We start from the raw sequence: 20,099 nt of genomic DNA on the forward strand, positions 1-20,099 counted from the left end.
GCGTTCCTGATGTAACTTGGGCAGTTGTTGTTGCCATCCTGTACCTGTAGGTGTGATGTTCGGATGTACCAATCCTGTGCAGGTGGTGTTACACGTGGTCTGCCACTGCGAGGACGATAAGCTGTCCGTCCTGTCTCCCTGTAGCGCTGTCTTAGGCGTCTCACAGTACGGACATTGCAATTTTTTGCCCTAGCCACATCTGCAGTCCTCATGCCTCCTTGCAGAATGCCTAAGGCACGTTCACGCAGATGAGCAGGGACCCTGGGCATCTTTCTTTTGGTGTTTTTCAGTCAGTAGAAAGGCCTCTTTAGAGTCCTAAGTTTTCATAACTGTGACCTTAATTGCCTACCGTCTATAAGCTGTTTGTGTCTTAACGACCATTCCACAGGTGCATGTTCATTAATTGTTTATGGTTCATTGAACAAGCATGGGAAACAGTGTTTCAACACTTTACAATGAAGATCTGTGACGTTATTTGGATTTTTACGAATATTCTTTGTAAAACCCGTAATTTTTTTTGCTGAGTTTATTTTGTATATGTTTTATGTTGAAAAGTGTGTTTTTCTCAGACATTAATACACAACTCCAGGTGAAAGACAAAGGCCAAAGCTGTAATCAAATAACAAATTAACTGGCAAAGCAGCAGAGCGAGGCCCGCATCCAGCAACGTCATGAGTCACGTTTTGCAGCTGTTTCAGTACAGCACTACAGGGAGAGGGAAATAATCCACTGGACTAGTTTCAATGTATGGAATCACTTATGAGTTTCTGGATTTTGGGTAAACTTCTCCTTTAAAGCATCCGACTCCATAATAATTCATCATTAGAAGCTACAGGCCTCCTTTAAGACTCCATAATGTTTAATCATTAGATGCTACAGTCCTCCTTTAATGCAGCTGGTGGCCACACCAGATAGTGACTTACCTTTTATTTTGACCCCCCCCCACTTTGTTCAGGGACACATTATTCATTTTCAGTTAGTCAATGTCTGTGGAACTTGTTCAGTTTATGTCTGTTATTGAATCTTGTTATGTTCCAACAAATATTTACACATGTTAAGTTTGCTGAAAATAAAAGCAGTTGACAGTGAGAGGACGTTTCTTTTTTTTGAGTTTAGATTGACGGGGGGGGGGGAAACAATTGAATCAATTTTAGAATAATGCTGAAATGTTACAAAATTTGGAAAAGGTGATGGGGTCTGAATACTTAAAACCTCTCTGGGATATGTGGGACGCTAGCCTCCCAAGTGGCCAAAAGACAGTAAAAATGCAGTGTGCCAAATTCAACTAAAATACTATAAATATCAAACTTTCATTCAATCACACATGCAATATACCAAATTAAAGCTACACTTGTTGTGAATCCAGCCAACATGCCAGATTTCAAATAGGCTTTTCGGCGAAAGCAAACGATGCTATTATCTGAGGATAGCACCATAGTAAACAAAGAGAGAATCATATTTCAACCCTGCAGGCGCGACTCAAAACGCAGAAATAGAAATATAATTCATGACTTGCCTTTGACGAGCTTCTTTTATTGGCACTCCAATATGTCCCATAAACATCACAAATGGTCCTTTTGTTCGATTAATTCCGTCGATATATATCCTAAATGTCCATTTATTTGGCACGTTTGATCCATAAAAACACCGGTTCCAACTTGCGCAACGTGACTACAAAGTATCTCAAAAGTTACCTGTAAACTTTGCCAAAACATTTAAAACTACTTTTGTAATACAACTTTAGGTATTTTTTTACGTAAATAATCGATAAAATTGAAGACGGGATGATCTGTGTTCAATACAGGAGGAAAACCGGTAAACCGGAAAATACAGGAGGAAAACCGGAAAATGCCTTTTCCAGCAAGAAGGAGCACCTTGCCATAAGGCAAACGTGATAAGTGGCTCGGGGAACAAAACATCAATATTTTGGGTCCAGGGCCAGGAATCTCCCCAGACCTTAATCCCTTTTGAGAACCTGTGGTCAATCCTCAAGAGGCGGGTGGACAAACAAAAACCCATAAATTCTGACAAAACTCCAAGCATTGATTATGCAAGAATGGGCTGCCATCAGGATGTTTTAGCCCAGAAGTTAATTGACATCAGGGTGGATTGCAGAGGTCTTGAAAAAGAAGGGTAAACACTGCAAATATTGACTCTTTGCATCAACTTCATGTCATTGCCAATAAAAGCCTTTGACACTTATGAAATGCTTGTAATTATACTTCAGTATTTCATAGTAACATCTGACAAAAATATCTGAAGACACTGAAGCAGCAAACTTTGTGGAATTTAATATTTGTGTCATTCTCAAAACCTTTGGCCACGACTGTAGGTCGCATTCTGTATCATACAGCTATGAAAGTAATATATTTAGAACCACCTGCTCGATTGGAATTAAGCGACGTCTGTGTCTTGAGTGTCCAAGAACGGTTTAGTTTTTTGTGTTCTGGCTTGTAAAACAGAATGAATAAAAAACGAATGTAAACATTATCAGTAATTACCAGGAAACTCTACAACATTTGTTTTAAAATCACACCAAGATTGTTAAAACTGGCCTTAGGCTATTGAGCGATCTGATTAGGATTTACCCTCGTAGCAAGGCCTATTTATCATGTGGAGGTTTCATTCAGGTCTCTTTTTTTAAAAACACGTTGTCTTTGGCAGGAGAAAGACCAGACTCAGAGGAACCAGAGCCAGGCACGTCCAAACCAACAAGAAGACACCAGTGTTCCCACTGTGGAAAGCGTTTTAACCAGTTAAGGAACCTGTACCGACATGAGAGAATACACACAGGGGAGAAGCCTTACCACTGCTCCCAGTGTGGAAAGAGTTTTAACCAGTTAGGGAACCTGAAACAACATGAGAGAATACACACAGGGGAGAAGCCTTACCACTGCTCCCAGTGTGGAAAGAGTTTTAACCAATTAAGCAGCCTGAAAAAACATGAGAGAATACATACAGTTGAAAAGCCTTACCACTGCTCAGAGTGTGGAAAGTGTTTCAACCGGTCAGAGGATCTGATAAAACACGAGAGAATACACACAGGGGAGAAGCCTTACCACTGCTCCCAGTGTGGAAAGGGTTTCAACTGGTCAGGGGATCTGAAAAGACATGAGAGAATACACACAGGGGAGAAGCCTTACCACTGCTCCCAGTGTGGAAAGAGTTTCAGCCAATTAAGCAGCCTGAAAAAACATGAGAGAATACATACAGTTGAAAAGCCTTACCACTGCTCAGAGTGTGGAAAGTGTTTCAACCGGTCAGGGGATCTGAAAAAACACGAGAGAATACACACAGGGGAGACGCCTTACCACTGCTCCCAGTTAAGCTACCTGAAAGAACACATGAGACTGCACATAGAGGAGAAGGCTTACAAAAGCTCAGACTGTGGGAAAACCATATGAAATTGCTTATTCCAATTACTAATAAACATGTACCTGTTAAGAAACTGACTGTTAGAACTGTTAAGGCTCCATGGATTGATGAGGAATTTAAAAACTGTATGTTTGAAAGAGTTGGGGCAAAAGGAGTGGCTAATAAGTCTGGCTGCACATCTGGCTGGCTTACGTACTGCAAATTGAGAAATTATGTGACCAAACTCAACAAAATAATACACTTTATTAGGAAGCCAAGATCAATGATATAAAGAATGATGGAAAAAAATCTCGTAAAAAATCATAATGAAAGAAAAGCAGTGCAAGTATTGAATGTTGTTTAGTTAGTGTGAGAGAGGTGGAAAAATTGTTATCGATCAATAATGACATTGACAACTTAGATGGGAAGCTACTGAGGACAGTAGCTGACTCTATATCCACTCCTATCTGTCATATTTTTTATCTGAGCCTAGAGGAAAGTCTTTGTCCTCAGGCCTGGAGGGAAGCCAAAGTAGTTCCACTACCCAAGAGTGGTAAAGCGGCCTTTACTGGTTCTAACAGCAGACCTATAAGCTTGCTGCCAGCTCTTAGCAAACTTTTGGGAAAAATTGTGTTTGACCAAATCAATGATATTTCTCTGTAAACAAATTAACCTCTAACGCCTCACAAACCCGGATCCGGGATCCCCCCCATACAAAAGCTGACTAGCATAGCCTAGCCTCAAGTTACAGGGATATCATAAAATAAAATGTTCATGAAATCACAAGTCCAAGACACCAAATGAAAGATACAGATCTTGTGATTCAAGCCATCATCTCTGATTTTTAAAATGTTTTACAGGGAAGACACAATATGTAAATCTCTTAGCTAACCACGTTAGCAAAAGACACCACCTCATTACTCCACCATTTTCTTACTGCATCAGTAGCTATCACAAATTCGACCAAATAAAGATATAAATAGCCACTAAGCAAGAAACAACCTCATCAGATGACAGTCTGATAACATATTTATTGTATAGCATAGGTTTTGTTAGAAAAATGTGCATATTTCAGGTATAAATCATAGTTTACAATTGCAGCCCCCATCCCAACTCTCCCCAAAGCGACTAGAATAACTACAGAGGCCATCGTGTATTAGCTAATTACTCATCATAAAACATTTCTTAAAAATACACAGCGTACAGCAGATGAAAGACACAGATCTGGTGAATCCAGCCAATATTTCAGATTTTCTAAGTGATATACAGCGAAAACACAATATAGCGTTATCTTAGCTTACTACAATAGTCAGTCACACAGCAGCATTGATTCAAGGCAAAATAGCAATAACGTTATAAACCAGAATTCTTCAGATGACAGTCCTGTAACATCATATTACACAATTCATATAGTTTTTTTTCGAAAATGTGCATATTTAGCCGCACAATTAGTGGTTACACAACTTGAATAGTGGGAAAAAATCAAGCAATCTGTCATGCGCCATCTTGGAAAGGCATGTACTCTAATCAATAAATAATCGTAAACTTGACTAAAAAATACAGGTTGGACATCAAATGAAAGATGCATTAGTTATTAATGCAACCGCTGAGTTAGATTTTTAAAATTAACGTTACTAGACATACAGTGTGCGTTACAGCTAGACTAGTGACGCAATAATGGTGGACAAATCCGTTTACATTTTTCCACATAAATACGGAATAACATCATAAATAGCTCTTACTTTTGGACGAGCTTCCATCAGAGTCTTGGGATAGGCGTCCTTGGTCAAAAAGAATCTTTGAAAGGTTGGAAAACGTCGTCTTACACGTTGCAATTAGCCGGAAACTTTACCACGAAAAAGAGAGAAACCCAACTTTAGACAGGGCTCAGAAAATAAATATCCGAAAATCGTAATATACTGACATAAACTGATATAATTCGGTTCAAAATAACAAGATTATGATGTCTTTAACCTGTCTAGGACTGGGGTGCCGCTAGCGGCACTCCTCCCACATCCCACTGAAAAGGCAGAGCACGAAATTCCCAAAAAATATTTTTTTCAAATATTTAACTTTCACACATTAACAAGTCCAATACAGCTAATGAAAGACACAGATCGTGTGAATCCAGCCAACATGTCCGATTTTTAAAATGTTTTACAGGGAAGACACAATATGTAAATATGTAAATCTATTAGCTAAACACATTAGCATAAGACACCATCTTTTCTTTGTCCACCAACACCAGTAGCTATCACCAATTCGGCTAAACTAAGATATTGATAGCCACTAACCAAGAAAAAAACTCATCAGATGACAGTCTGATAACATATTTATGGTATAGGATAGGTTTTGTTAGAAAAATGTGCATATTTCAGGTAGATATCATAGTTTACAATTGCACCCACCGTCACAAATGGACTAGAATAAATACATAGAGCAACGTGTTTACCTAATTACTAATCATCAAACATTTCGTAAAAATACACAGCATACACTAATCGAAAGACACAGATCCTGTGAATACAGACAATATTTCAGATTTTCTAAGTGTCTTACAGCGAAAACACAATAAATCGTTATATTAGCATACCACATATGCAAACGTTACCAGAGCATTGATTCTAGCCAAAGAGAGCGATAACGTAAACATCGCCAAAATATATTAATTTTTTCACTAACCTTCTCAGAATTCTTCAGATGACACTCCTGTAACATCATATTACAACATACATATACAGTTTGTTCGAAAATGTGCATATTTAGCCACAACAATCATGGTTAGACAATGACAAAAGTTGCCCAGCTGGTCAGACAATGTCGTGCGCCATATTAGACAGTGATCTAGTCGTATACATAAATACTCATAAACGTGACAAAAAAATATAGGGTGGACAGCGATTGATAGACAATTTAATTCTTAATACAATCGCTGATTTACATTTTTTTAATTATCCTTACTTTTCAATACAGTTTGCGCCAAGCGAAGCTACGTCAAACAAAATGGCGTCATAAGCGATTAACATTTTTCGACAGAAACACGATTTATCATAATAAATTGTTCCTACTTTGAGCTGTTCTTCCATCAGAATCTTGGGCAAAGAATCCTTTCTTGGGTCTAATCGTCTTTTGGTCGAAAGCTGTCCTCTTGCCATGTAGAAATGCCCATTGCGTTCGGCATGAACTGGAACCGTGCCCAGAGATTCACAGTGTCTCAGAAATAAATGTCCCAAAATCGCACTAAACGGATATAAATTGCTATAAAACGGTTTAAATTAACTACCTTATGATGTTTTTAACTCCTATAACGAGTAAAAACATGACCGGAGAAATATTACTGGCTACACTAATGCTTGGAAAAAGAGCAGGTCGGTGTCCACCGCGCGTCCGGCGCATCTGGAAAAGAGTTCCTACCTACACTTTTTTTTGTTTTATAGTGGCTGTGATTGCGCAATCGACACCATTCAAAGCGTCATCACGTAAAGGCATCCAGGGGAAGACGTAAGCAGTGTCTGTATCCTCATAGCGTTCACAGTGGCCTTTAAACTGACTCCAGATCAGGGGCCAAAATGTGTGAAATCTGACTCCATGTCAGGGAAATTGCTGTAGAATGAGTTCTGTTCCACTCAGAGACAAAATTTCAACGGCTATAGAAACTAGAGACTGTTTTCTATCCAATAATAATAATAATATGCATATTGTACGATCAAGAATTTAGTAGGAAGCCGTTTAAAAATTACACGATTTCCAGAAATAGTGACAACAGCACCCCCTAGCCTCAACAGGTTAAAGCCTATATCAAATAAAAACTGAGTCGGATATAACTAGTTTCTAAAACCAACGGTTCTAAAAAAACGTTCCAAGTCCCTCTTCGCGTCAGCGCGAGGATCCAAAAGGCTGGTCACCTCGGTTCCAATCAATTTATCAACTTTCTGAACTGCGTAGAGACTCAATTTAAACTCTACCTATTCGCTAAGAGCCAGGGGAAGGCGTATGCAGTGTCCCTCAACCAATAGAAGACAGTAAAAGTTAATGGCAGATCTCAGAGTCAATGAGAAAATTTGCCATTCTCACACAGACATAGGAAAAATGCTCTAACTCAAGTTCTGTTTCACTCAGAGACATAATTCGAACTGTTTTAGAAACTAGATAGTGTTTTCTATCCAATAGTAATAATAATATGCATATTGTACGAGCAAGAATTGATTACGAGGCAGTTTAATTTGGAGATGTCGAAATGGCACCCCCCTAGTGGCAAGAAGCTAACAACAGACTTTCAACATGCTTATAGAGAAGGGCACTCAGCATGTGCTGCACTGACACAAATGACTGATGATTGGGTGAGAGAAATTGATAAGAAGATTGTGGGAGCTCTATTGTTAGATTTCAATGCAGCCTTTGATATTATTGACCATAACCTGTTGTTGAAAAAACGTATGTGCCTATGGCTTTTCAACCTCTGCCATAATGTGGATTCAGAGCTATCTATCTACTAGAACTCAGAGGGTTTTTAATGGAAGCTTCTCTAATGTCAAACATATAAAGTGTAATGTACCTCAGGGCAGCTCTCTAGGCCCTCTCCTCTTTTCTATTCTTACCAATGACCTGCCACTGGCATTAAACAAAGCATGTGTGTCCATGTATGCTGATTATTCAACCATATACGCATCAGCAACCACAGCTAATGATGTCACTGAAACACTTAACAAAGAGTTGCAGTCTGTTTTGGAATGGGTGGCCAGTAATAAACTGGTACTGAACATCTCTAAAACTAAGAGCATTGTATTTGGTACAAATCATTCCTTAAGTTCTAGACCTCAGCTGAATCTGGTAATGAATTGTGTTGCTGTTGAACAAGTTGAGGAGACTAAATTACTTGGCATTACCTTAGATTGTAAACTGTCATGGTCAAAACAAATAGATTCAGTTGTTGTAAAGATGGGGAGAGGTCTAGCCTCAAAGAGATGGTCTGCTTTTTTGACACCACACTCCAAAAAGCAAGTTCTGCAGGCTCTAGTTTTGTCTAATCTTGATTATTGTCCAGTCGTGTGGTCCAGTGCTGCAAGGAAAGACCTAGTAAAGCTGCAGCTGGCCTAGAACAGAGCGGCACGTTTTGCTCTTAATTGTAATCAGAGGACTGATATTAATACTATGCATGCCAGTCTCTCTTGGCTAAGAGTTGAGGAGAGACTGACTGCATCACTTCTTCTTTTTATAAGAAACATGAATATGTTGAAAATCCCAAATTGTTTGCATAGTCTGTAAGGGAATTCTGCCCTATGTGCACAGAAGAGACCACAGGAAATCCGGATTTGATCAGAGCTTAGTTTGTTTAATAAGGACTGCAACCCGGAGTTTACACTTACAGCAATTTGTAAGCAAGACACTCAGTTCAAAAGATGGTGTTTTCCCTTTTTATCCCCTACTGAGGATCACCCCGCCCAGGGTGATGTCCCTTAACTTTAACACCATATAAGCTCATAATTAATAGTTGCTAATACAAAGATGTCTCTGCCAGGCAGAGTTCAGCTTATTGCGTTATTGGCAGTTAGTTTCCCAATCACTCTTCCCCTTATTGCTATCATGTCAGACTGGAAGTAAGACTGGAACATAGTATCAACAGGAACTCTTAGTTCCCTTTATCCATCTGTTAACTAAAATATAGTTTCAACACGCAGACATCTGACTTTGTACAGTTTACCTTTTCATGCACTTGCAAGGTGTCAACCACTGATTCTTAATCTCAAGCTAAAGCAACACATGAATCATTGTACTTTTGTCATCACAGGTTTGAGTTTGAGTTTGAGTTTATTTTTACAGGGACAGTGCACATTAATCAACGTTTCAGTAAAAGTGCCGGTTTTAGCCAGCCGGCTAATTTTCAACCGCAGTCCCAGGTTATTAAAAACAATTACAATATAGACAATAGCAACATAGAACAAGACATAGCATACAGACATAGCAACATAGGACAAGCAAGACGTAGCATACAGACAGAGCAACATAGAACAAAAAGCAGCAAGACAAAATTCATAAAAGCAACAAAGTGTTTACACACCTCACAAGTTACAGACAACAGACATGGAAAGCGGCAACACACAGCTAGGGACCATGTTCACAAATCTGATTGACCTTTAGCCATGTCTTCAAGCATTTTGTGAAAGTGTGGTATGTGGTGCAGTTATGTGTGTCTGATGGCAGTGTATTCCAGACATGGGAAGCTCTCACAGAGAAAGCGGATTTACTAAAGGTGCTTTTCCTTAGGGGAACTACACAGTCACCTCTCATGGCAGACCTTGTGGATCTGCTGCCATATGTTTGGGTTTTCTGTTTAACAAAAATACTGAGTGGAGGGGGAGCCAAGCCATTTAGGATCTTGAATACAAGACATGCATCGGTGTATTGCACAAGATTTTCCCAACTCAGGAGCTCATGCTTTCTGAGGATGTGACAGTGATGATGGCTATTGGGCTTCCTATCAAGCACTTTGAGAGCCTGTTTGTAGACAGACTGAATAGGTCTTACTGTTGTACAGCAAGCTTGGGCCCAACTAGTCAAGCAGTATGTTAAGTGGGGGAGTATCATAGATTTGAAGTACAGTTTTGCTACCTCTGTAGTCAAACAATTTCGTATAAATCGGAAATTAGCTAGGTTGAATTTGGTTATTTGAAATACCTTTTTCACATGCTTTTTATAAGAGAGGTTTGAATCAAGTATGATGCCAAGGTACTTAAAATCAGATACCACCTGGAGCTTCTCCCCTGACACATAGACATCTGGCTCAGTAGCATCTGTTGTCCTCTTTGTGAAGAACATGCAAACAGTTTTTTTCACATTGAGATGCAAACAGGAGTCACTGAGCCACTTTGTAACCTGGACCATTACAGTAGTGAGTTCTTGTGCAGCTTGTTGTTTGCTCTTTGCATGCACATATATCACTGTATCATCTGCATACATTTGAACTTCAGACCCAGTACAGACAGAAGGCAGATCATTAATGCACAGGCTGAACAGGAGGGGCCCCAGTATTGACCCTTGGGGCACACCCACATCATAGCTAAGAGTGGGCGACACCTCATTGCTCACTCTGACACACTGAGTTCTGCCTTCAAGGTATGATTTCATCCATCTCAAGGCATCGGGGGAAAAGTTGAACTTGGACAATTTTGTGATAAGAATCTCATGGTTAACAGTATCAAAAGCCTTCCTTAGGTCCAGAAACACAGCCCCAACAACACCCCCTTTGTCCATCTTGGACTTCACATTTTCCAGAAGAAAGCAGTTGGCCGTTTCTGTGGAGTGTTTCGCTCTGAAGCCAAACTGCATGGAATGTAATGTGAAGGGGCTGTTGTTGAGGTGGGCAATCAGTTGTTCTGCTACACACTTTTCAACAACCTTTGACACCACAGGTAGTATACTAATGGGCCTGTAGTTACTCACGTCAGCAGGGTCGCCGGATTTAAAGATGGCCGTTATTATGGCCGACTTCCATACCCTTGGAAACACCCCGAGACCAATAGATGTGTTGGTGACCTTAGTAATGGGGCCAATGAGTGACTCTTTGTAGTTTTTAAGAAAGGTAGAGTCCATCCCAAACACATCTTTGGCTTTAGAGTTCTTTAGTGAGCTAATCACCTTGTCCACCTTTGACTCAGAAACCTCCCTTATGATGAAGACAGGTTGAGCATCATTTACTAGCACTGAGCCCAAGAAACCAGTGGAGGGGTTCTGTGTCAGTACCCTGACAGGGTCAATAAAGTAGGAATTGAAGGCTATTGCTATTTCGACTGCATCCTGTGTTAGATTGTTATTCACCATGATTTCTAGTCTTTTTGCAGTGTTACTATGGTCTTTCCCTGTTAACTTTTTTAGATTCTCCCAGATCAGTTTAGAATTTCCCTTTGCTTCACCAATTATGTTAATAAAAAAGTTTGCCTTGGCCTGTCTGATTTCTTTCATCACCTTTTTTCTCAACATGGTAAACCTACGTCTGTCATGCTCTAATTTGGATCTTAGGGCTATTTTTAGATAATAATCTCGTTCTTTCATCAATTTCCAGATTTCTCCATTTAGCCAAGGAAGAGTGCTCTTTTGGCCAGGTTTGGATTTGATTTTCTTTAGGAAACCATTTAATGTAGTCTGGATTGTGGATAGAAAAACTTGACTATCAGCTTCCACGTCTGCATAGGACAAGAGATCATTCCAGTTAATTCCCTTAATTGCGTTTTCAAAATAGCTTAATTCACTCTTAGGTATTCTTAGTTGATCAGGCTTTCTAACAGTAGAGAGGTTAAACCGGCTCTTAGACAGCTTTCTGGCTATAAGTGTCAGATTATGATCAGATAGCCCAGTAACCATATTGAATGATTTAGTCACTCTCTGGTTTATTACTGAACACCAAATCAATCTGTGTTTTAGAGCAACAAGTCACCCTGGTTGACCCTTTAACTAGCTGTGTAAGGTCAAAGGCATTGGTGATCCGTTTGAGGGTTTTCCTACAACACTTGTCTTCATAATTAATGTTAAAATCTCCCATTAAGATGACCTCTTTCCCAAAATCACATTCCCTAAGCATGTTATTAAACTGATCAAAAAACACACTATTGGTGGAAGGTGGCCTATACATTCCAATGAGGGTAAAAGACATTTGGGGAGACAGTGTAATGTTCAGGCCAATACATTCTAGTTCATTATCACACGACCACTCAATTTGTTTACATCGGATATGTTCTTTAATGTAAATCATCACACCCCCTCCTCTTCCTTCAGTCCTGTCTCTCCTGAAAACATTGTAGCCAGGCACAATCAAAGCAGCAGATGGAGAGTTTTTATGGAGCCATGTCTCTGAGAGGCAGAGAAAGTCAAGGTTGGAGTCTGTGAGTAGATGTTGAATTTGATCACTTTTTGGAATGACACTACGAATGTTCAAGTGCCCCCCTAGTAGTCCCTTGGGCTTAGCTCGTGGGTCCCAGATGACTCGAGAGTGATTGACACATTGAAAAAAGTTAAATTTTCTGTGTTTTCTGACGGCTGGGTTTAGGCCGTTTTGTTTAGTTTTGATTAGGGGCAGTTCGGTAGCGCAATTAACAATCCCTCCCGCCTGCACTGGATGCGGGGAACTAATTAAAACAGCTTGCGTACCAGAAGCAGAGTCAGGGATCGCATATAGCGACTTTGGTATGTGTTACGTTCCCCAGTTTCTGTGTTGTATTTGAGTGTGTGTTTCAGGAGATGGCTTCCTGGAAGCCTCCCCAACCAGCTGATTGGTTGACCCAGGCTAATTGATGATTGGAGCTGACCCCGCCCCCTCGTCAAGATGCAGCTGTATCCAATTAGACTCCTGAAGATATAAAAGCCAGTGTTCTGTTCAGAAGGAAAGAGAAATGATTAGAGAGAGAGAGAGATTGAATGTTTTGGAGAAATGATTAGAGAGAGATTAGAGAGATTTTTGGAGAATTTGATAGTGATAAAGTGTTGGTTGTTTCTCAAAGAGATTTGGTATGTACTATGTAAGTTGTTGCTGAGGGAGCTGATTGGTTATGTCTGTTATATGTTATAGGACGCACTGTTTTGATTATTGAAATTGTTTGTTGTTCTGTATCATTTGTTTCCAGGGGGGAAGGAGAAGGCACTTTGGGAGTGCTTAGGCAAGAGGCCCGCGGGCATACATATACCTGTGGTATATTCAATGTCTAGGCACACTAGGTAAGACCTGGGCGGACCACCCCCTGTATTTTGGTTAGGGCACCAGGTGGTGTTAAGATAGGTAAGTTAAGTGGGTAGGCAGGTTAGATAGGTGAGGGGGAGCTTTGATATTTACTTTCTTTCCTTTGGTTCCATCCAGCCCCTTTTCCCTATATTACCGTGTAGGAAAATAATCCTAGTAACGGTAAATTCTGCCTTTGTCGTCCTTTCTCGCACCTACGGTCCATACCTCTTTCGTTTCGCGGAGAGTTGAGTTGCAGCAGGGAGTTGCGTTCCCTCTTTATAGAGGCGTGCGTAACAGTATGTTTGAAGAGTCAAAATCTATCCTGGAGCCGGGTGAGTCGAGAAACCATAGGACCATAGCACTCACCCACTTCCACAGCAGCGACGATCAGTGGACGAGGCCATCCACCGCTTTCCACTCTGGTGCGTATCGCTGGCTCGGTGATGTTGGGCCCAGGATTGAGTTGCACATCCCCGGAGAGCAGGAGGGTAGTGAACAGGTAGTTTAACAGTTTCCGATAAATGTTGGACTTGTGTTTGTTGCGCCTAAGCGGTTCAGTAGAATAAGGAGCGAGGTAGACTTGGCCATTATTCAGAACATTATGGTATGCTGTGTACTGTCCGCTCCCGTGGAACGGTGAACCAATGTGTTTGGTGTTGATATTCTCCGGTAGTAGACTGATTGTGCCATCCCAGCAAGGACGCACTGAGATTATCAGTAGAGCAGCTACATAACTGACAATCATGGCAGAGTACTGGAGATAAAACACATAATTGCGCTTTAACTCTTTGCATGAGTTACTTAACTGGGGTCGGTGTACACCTGATGGTTTAGATAAAATTACAGCATTCGAATGAGAAGCGGCACCTGCCGCACCATCCTGTCTTCCGTCCGCCATTTTGCCAGTTGCCATAGTGGTGCTCCTATAATGTACAGATATCATCAAAGTTCTTACAAGTCAACTTACACACAGCTCTGACACACACACTTATCCCACCAGACATGCCACTGGGGGTCTTTTCACAGTCCCCAAGTTTCCAGAACAAATTCAAGAAAGCGTACAGTATTATATAGGGCCCTTATTGCATGGAACTTCCTTCCATCTCATATTGCTCAAATAAACAGCAAACCTGGTTTCAAAAAACAGATCAAGCAACACCTCACGGCACAACCCCTCTCCCCTATTTGACCTAGATAGTTTGTGTGTATGCATTGATATGTAGGCTACGTGTGCCTTTTACAAAATGATTTTGGTTAGGCCGGGGTGTGACTCGAGTGGAAATTCCAGTTTCTTTATTTCTATGTTTTCTATTTCTTTGTTTTTGGCCGAGTGTGGTTCCCAATCGGAGGCAGCTGTCTATCGTTGTCTCTAATTGGGAATCATACTTAGGCAGCCTTTTTCCACCTGTGTTTTGTGGGTAGTTGTTTTCTGTATAGTTGATTTGCCCTACAGAACTGTTCGTTCTTCTCTTTGTTATTTTGTTCGAGTGTTTTTTGATTAAATAAAAATCATGAACACTTACCCCGCTACGCTTTGGTCCATGCCTTCCGACGAGAGACGTGACAATTATGTGTCATGTTTTGTGTTGACCCCAGGAAGAGTAGCTGCTGCTTTTGCAACAAATAATGGGGATCCTAATAAAATACCAAATACCGAACTCTGTTATTCTCTCTGAGCTCAGAAATAAAGAATCTTGGTTTGACTTGGACTCCAGCAGATCTTTATTTTATAATATCCACCACAACTCACCCACAGATTGCTGTTTATCATTGTCTCAATGAAGACTTCCTCATTCCACTTTCCTGGGGGCATTTACAAGCCTCCCACTGGTTGAATAAACGTTGTTTCCACGTCAAATTAAAATTCATCCTTAACATTGATGAACCTTCACTATGTTCATCCCTAAACTAGTAACATTAACTATTGTCTATTGTTATTCTCAGTAACCTTCCTGGCCTTATGAAATCCAAGCTAAATACAATGTTCCCACCAGTTTTCATGTCTTTGGTTTTGCAAACATTTGTTTATTCAATTATTTTCTCATTTAAGATGAATATTGTTTTAATTCTATATGGGTCATGACTTGCTTTGGTCATGTGTTCCCTTATGGGTCAATGATTTTAATTAGAATATAGCAATTATGCTCTCTCCTCAATCACTTACAGTTTCTTTGTAAAGTATTCAGACCCCTTGACTTTTAGGTTTAGGTCATCATTAAAGGGGACATCTTAAATATTACAGTGACCCTTTCAAAGACAGACATCCCTCGGACCTCCCCCCATAACTATTTTTAAAAGGGTAAAAATGATCTGTTTTCTATAGCATTAAGGTCAGGGCTTTGTGATTCCCACTCCAATACCTTGACTTTGTTGTCCTTAAGCCATTTTGCCACAACTTTGGAAGTATGCTTTGCGTCATTGTCCATTTGGAAGACCCATTTGCGACCAAGCTTTAACTTCCTGACTGATGTCTTGAGATGTTGCTTCAATATATTCACATAATTTTCCTCCCCCATGATGCCATCTATTTTGTGAAGTGCACCAGTCCTTCCTGCAGCAAAGCACCCCCACAACGTGATGCTGCCACCTGTGTGCTTCACGGTTGAAATGGTGTTCTTCGGCTTGCAAGCATCCCCCTTTTTCCTCCGAACATAACGATGGTCATTATGGCCAAACAGTTCTATTTTTGCTTCATCAGACCAGAGGACGCCTTCGGGCGTTTGGAAATCGCTCCCAAGGATGAACCAGACTTGTTGAGGTCTACAATTTTTTTTCTGAGATCTTGGCAGATTTTATTTTATTTTCCCATGATGTCAAGTAAAGAGGCACTGAGTTTCAAGGTAGGCCTTGAAATACATCCACACGTGCTCTTCCAATTGACTCAAATGATGTCAATTAGCCTATCAGAAGCTATGAAAGCTATGACATAATTTTCTGGAATTTTCCAAGGCTGCTTAAAGGCACAGTCAATTTAGTGTATGTAAACTTCTGACCCACTGGGATTGTGATACAGTGAATGGTAAGTGAAATAATCTGTCTGTAAACAATTGTTGGAAAAATGACTTGTGTCATGTACACAGTAGATGTCCTAACCGACTTGCCTAAACTATAGTTTGTTAACAAGAAATGTGTGGAGTGGTTGAAAAATGTGTTTTAATGACTCCAACCTAAGTGTATGTGAACTTCGACTTCAACTGTATCCTTCACTATCTATTCTTTACTATCTATTGCATCTTAGCCGCTCTGTTACTGCTCATACATATGTTTTATACTTATATATATCCCATTCCTTTACTAGATTATATGTATTAGGTTTAGTTGTGGAATTTGTTAGATATTATCTGTTTTATACTGCTGCACTGTCGGATCTAGAAGCATAAGCATTTTGCTACACTCACAATAACATCTGCTAACCATGTGTATGTGAGCAATAACATCTGCTAACCATGTGTATGTGAGCAATAACATCTGCTAACCATGTGTATGTGACCAATAACATCTGCTAACCATGTGTATGTGACCAATAACATCTGCTAACCATGTGTATGTCACCAAAAACATCTTCTAACCATGTGTATGTGACCAATAACATCTGCTAACCATGTGTATGTGACCAATAACATTTGATTTGATTTCAACAAAACAAATCCATGTGATGATGTTTGATTAATGTAGAAAACTGATTGGATTTGTAAAAAGCCATGAACATCAGGTATTTTTTATTAATTTTCACCCAACTTGCAACCTAAATCCAGTGACAGGTGACATTTTGTGTTGATTTCATATTGAATTCACTTAACTTGACGACTCAAAGAAATGTAAATAGAAACTAGATGTTGAACTGACGTCTGTGCCCAGTGGGCTGGTTTGAATAAGTAGCAGGTGTTGGATCAATATCCACCTTAGTAGCTAAGTTTCCATGTAATTTGCGCCAGATTTCCATGTGAATATTCTCAAATCTGCATAAAACAATATACACATTTTCCCATCAGAAATGTTTGCATCAAACAGACTTATTGCTGATAAAAGGCTTTGCGTTATGACGTAGTGCACAAGAAGAATAACGTTTGCTGATAAATTCCAATGTACAGAATGAAAAAAACAAGTTAAATTGGTTTCCATCACATTTTCAACTCTACTGATGCTTTTAAAACTGTTGTGTGAAATAGAAAACGTGCTCTTGTCCCGTGCACTGTAGCCAACAGCTCACATATACAGTGATGGTAGGCTACCTACATGATGAGATTATTATGGATAAGAGAGATATTATTTTATTTGTCAAATGGCAGCCAAGCATCAATCATCATGTCACCAGAATAAGACCCTCAAAATGTATTGGAAAGGAGCATCAAGCTCATCACATGCAGTTTCACCACCCTGTGAAGTTCATAACTTATTTCATCTGTAGCCTAATAAACTGCATGGTTTCCCAAGTCGTAGAGGGAGGACCACACAACATATCATCACGTGACTCCAAGTTAAATAAGATGTGATGGTTAGTATATAAATATTTGTGGATAAATGAGTTTCCACCGCCATTTCTTGCTCATACATTTTTACTGACACAAAAAGACCCCACCATGTCAAACAAACTAACAAATTGTCTATCTGCATTAATAAAAGTGTACAGGCATATCCTGTTTCCGTCATCCCGGTCATTACTTTTGAAATGGTTGGATCAATATCCACCTTCATGATATGGATGAAGCCTGATTTGGAATGTCTGAGTAGTTCTATATGATGTCATAATACACCCCTCTGATAATCAAGTGATATTTGGAATGTCTGAGTAGTTCTATATGATGTCATAATACACTCCTCTGATAATCAAGTGATATTTAGAATGTCTGAGTAGTTCTATCTGATGTCATAATACACTCTGATAGTGATCCATTTGCTCCATTGTTTCCATGTCAGTTGGTTTCCCACTCTGATGATTTATATCTGACAGAGGGGCTTTAAAGGAATAGTATGGTCACATTTACAGGTTGTGGCTCAGTATTCTTAGTATGATGTGAAAAAAGAACAATCAACTATTTATTGATAATGTATATTCCTATTCAGCTTCTACATCTGCATAGAGGCAAACAGTATCTTAAAGTTGATTAAATATATATATATATATAAATTGTACACTTCTATCTTCACAATTTGAATTATTATTCATCAAAAACTATACCAACAATACACTGCAGCTTTGACGTCAAGAAGAGAATGGGCTGATGGGTGGTGGTGCTACTCTACAGGTAAGGCTGTCCAATATGAATGTTCAATACACACAATAGGTTGATCAGTAGTCAGTTAGTTAGCTGCTACAGTCCAATATGAATGTTCAATACACACAATAGGTTGATCAGTAGCCAGTTAGCTGTGCTGCTACAGTCCAATATGAATGTTCAATACACACAATAGGTTGATCGGTAGCCAGTTAGCTGTGCTGCTACAGTCCAATATGAATGTTCAATACACACAATAGGTTGATCAGTAGCCAGTTAGCTAGCTGCTACAGTCCAATATGAATGTTCAATACACACTAGGTTGATCGGTAGCCAGTTAGCTGTGCTGCTACAGTCCAATATGAATGTTCAATACACACTAGGTTGATCGGTAGCCAGTTAGCTAGCTGCTACGTCTTTAGCCGCACAGCTAGCTAACACAGCTCGCTATCAACAAAGTCAAAATGGACTCCAGGCTTGGTGGTGGCAGCAGTGCACTACAACCACTGTTTACCGGAGCTTCCAGAGTGAATTTTTTTTTGCGCTATATAAAGAGGGCACGACAAAACCTATTTCCCCTCAGGAGACTGAAAAGGTTTGGCATGGGTCTTCAGATCACAACGCAGGGCCAGACGGATTACAAGGACGTGTACTCCGAGCATGCGCTGATCAACTGGCAAGTGTCTTCACTGACATGTTCAACCTCTCCCTGCCTGAGTCTGTAATACCAAAATGTTTCAAGCAGACCACCATAGTCCCTGTGCCCAAAGAACACCAAGGTAACCTACCTAAATGACTACCGACCCATAGCACTCACATCTGTAGCCATGAAGTGCTTTGAAAGGCTGGTCATATCTGTGGAGATGGGAGAACCTTCCAGAAGGACAACCACCTCTGCAGCACTCTGCCAATTAGGCCCTTATGGTAGAATGGCCAGACGGAAGCCACTCCTCAGTAAAAGGCACATGACAGCCCACTTAGAGTTTGCCAAAAGGCACCCAAAAGATTCTCAGACCATGAGAAACAAGATTCTCTGGTCTGATGAAATCAAGATTGAACAATGGCCTGAATGCCAAGCGTGACGTCTGGAGGAAACCTGGCACCCTCCCTACGGTGAGGCATGGTGGTTGCAGAATCATGCTGTGAGGATGTTTTTCAGCGGCAGGGACTGGGAGGCTAGTCACAATTGAGCCAAAGATGAACAGAGCAACAGAGAGATCCTTGATGAAAACCTGCTCCAGAGATCTCAGGACCTCAGACTGGGGCGAAGGTTCACCTTCTAACAGGACAACGACCCTAAGCACACAGCCAAGATAACGCAGGAGTGGCTTCAGGACAAGTCTCTGAATGTCCTTGAGTGGCCCAGCCAGAGCCCGGTCTTAAACCTGATTGAACATCTCTGGAGAGACCTGAAAATAGCTGTGCTGCAACGTTCCCAATCCAACCTGACAGAGTTTGAGAGGATCTGCAGAGAAGAATGGGAGAAGCTACCCAAATACAGGTGTGCCAAGCTTGTGTCGTCATATCCAAGAAGGCTCGAGGCTGTAATCACTGACAAAGGTGCTTCAACAAAGCACTGAGTAAAGGGTCTGAACACTTATGTAAATTTAGTTTTTCAGTTCAAATTTCTAAAAACCTGTTTTTGCTTTGTCATTATGGGGTATTGTGATGACGGAAAAACATATTTTTGGAAAAAGTCAAGGCGTCTGAATACTTTTCGAATGCTGTCCTCTCCAAATGTAGTTGTATTTTATTGGTTGTAATTGTTTTAAGATGGCCATACCGTGGATTATTTAGCTGTTTGATTTTTAATTCTAGGA

General features: G+C 40.2%; 1 pseudogene; it reads left to right on the forward strand.

Moving 5' to 3' along the window:
* Positions 1 to 3,452, forward strand: part of LOC120041403 — a 173,977-nt pseudogene extending 170,525 nt beyond the window's left edge.
* Positions 3,453 to 20,099: the final 16,647 nt, after the last annotated feature.

The sequence above is a fragment of the Salvelinus namaycush genome, unplaced genomic scaffold (assembly GCF_016432855.1).
Source record: "Salvelinus namaycush isolate Seneca unplaced genomic scaffold, SaNama_1.0 Scaffold46, whole genome shotgun sequence".
NCBI classification, from domain to species: Eukaryota; Metazoa; Chordata; class Actinopteri; order Salmoniformes; family Salmonidae; genus Salvelinus; species Salvelinus namaycush.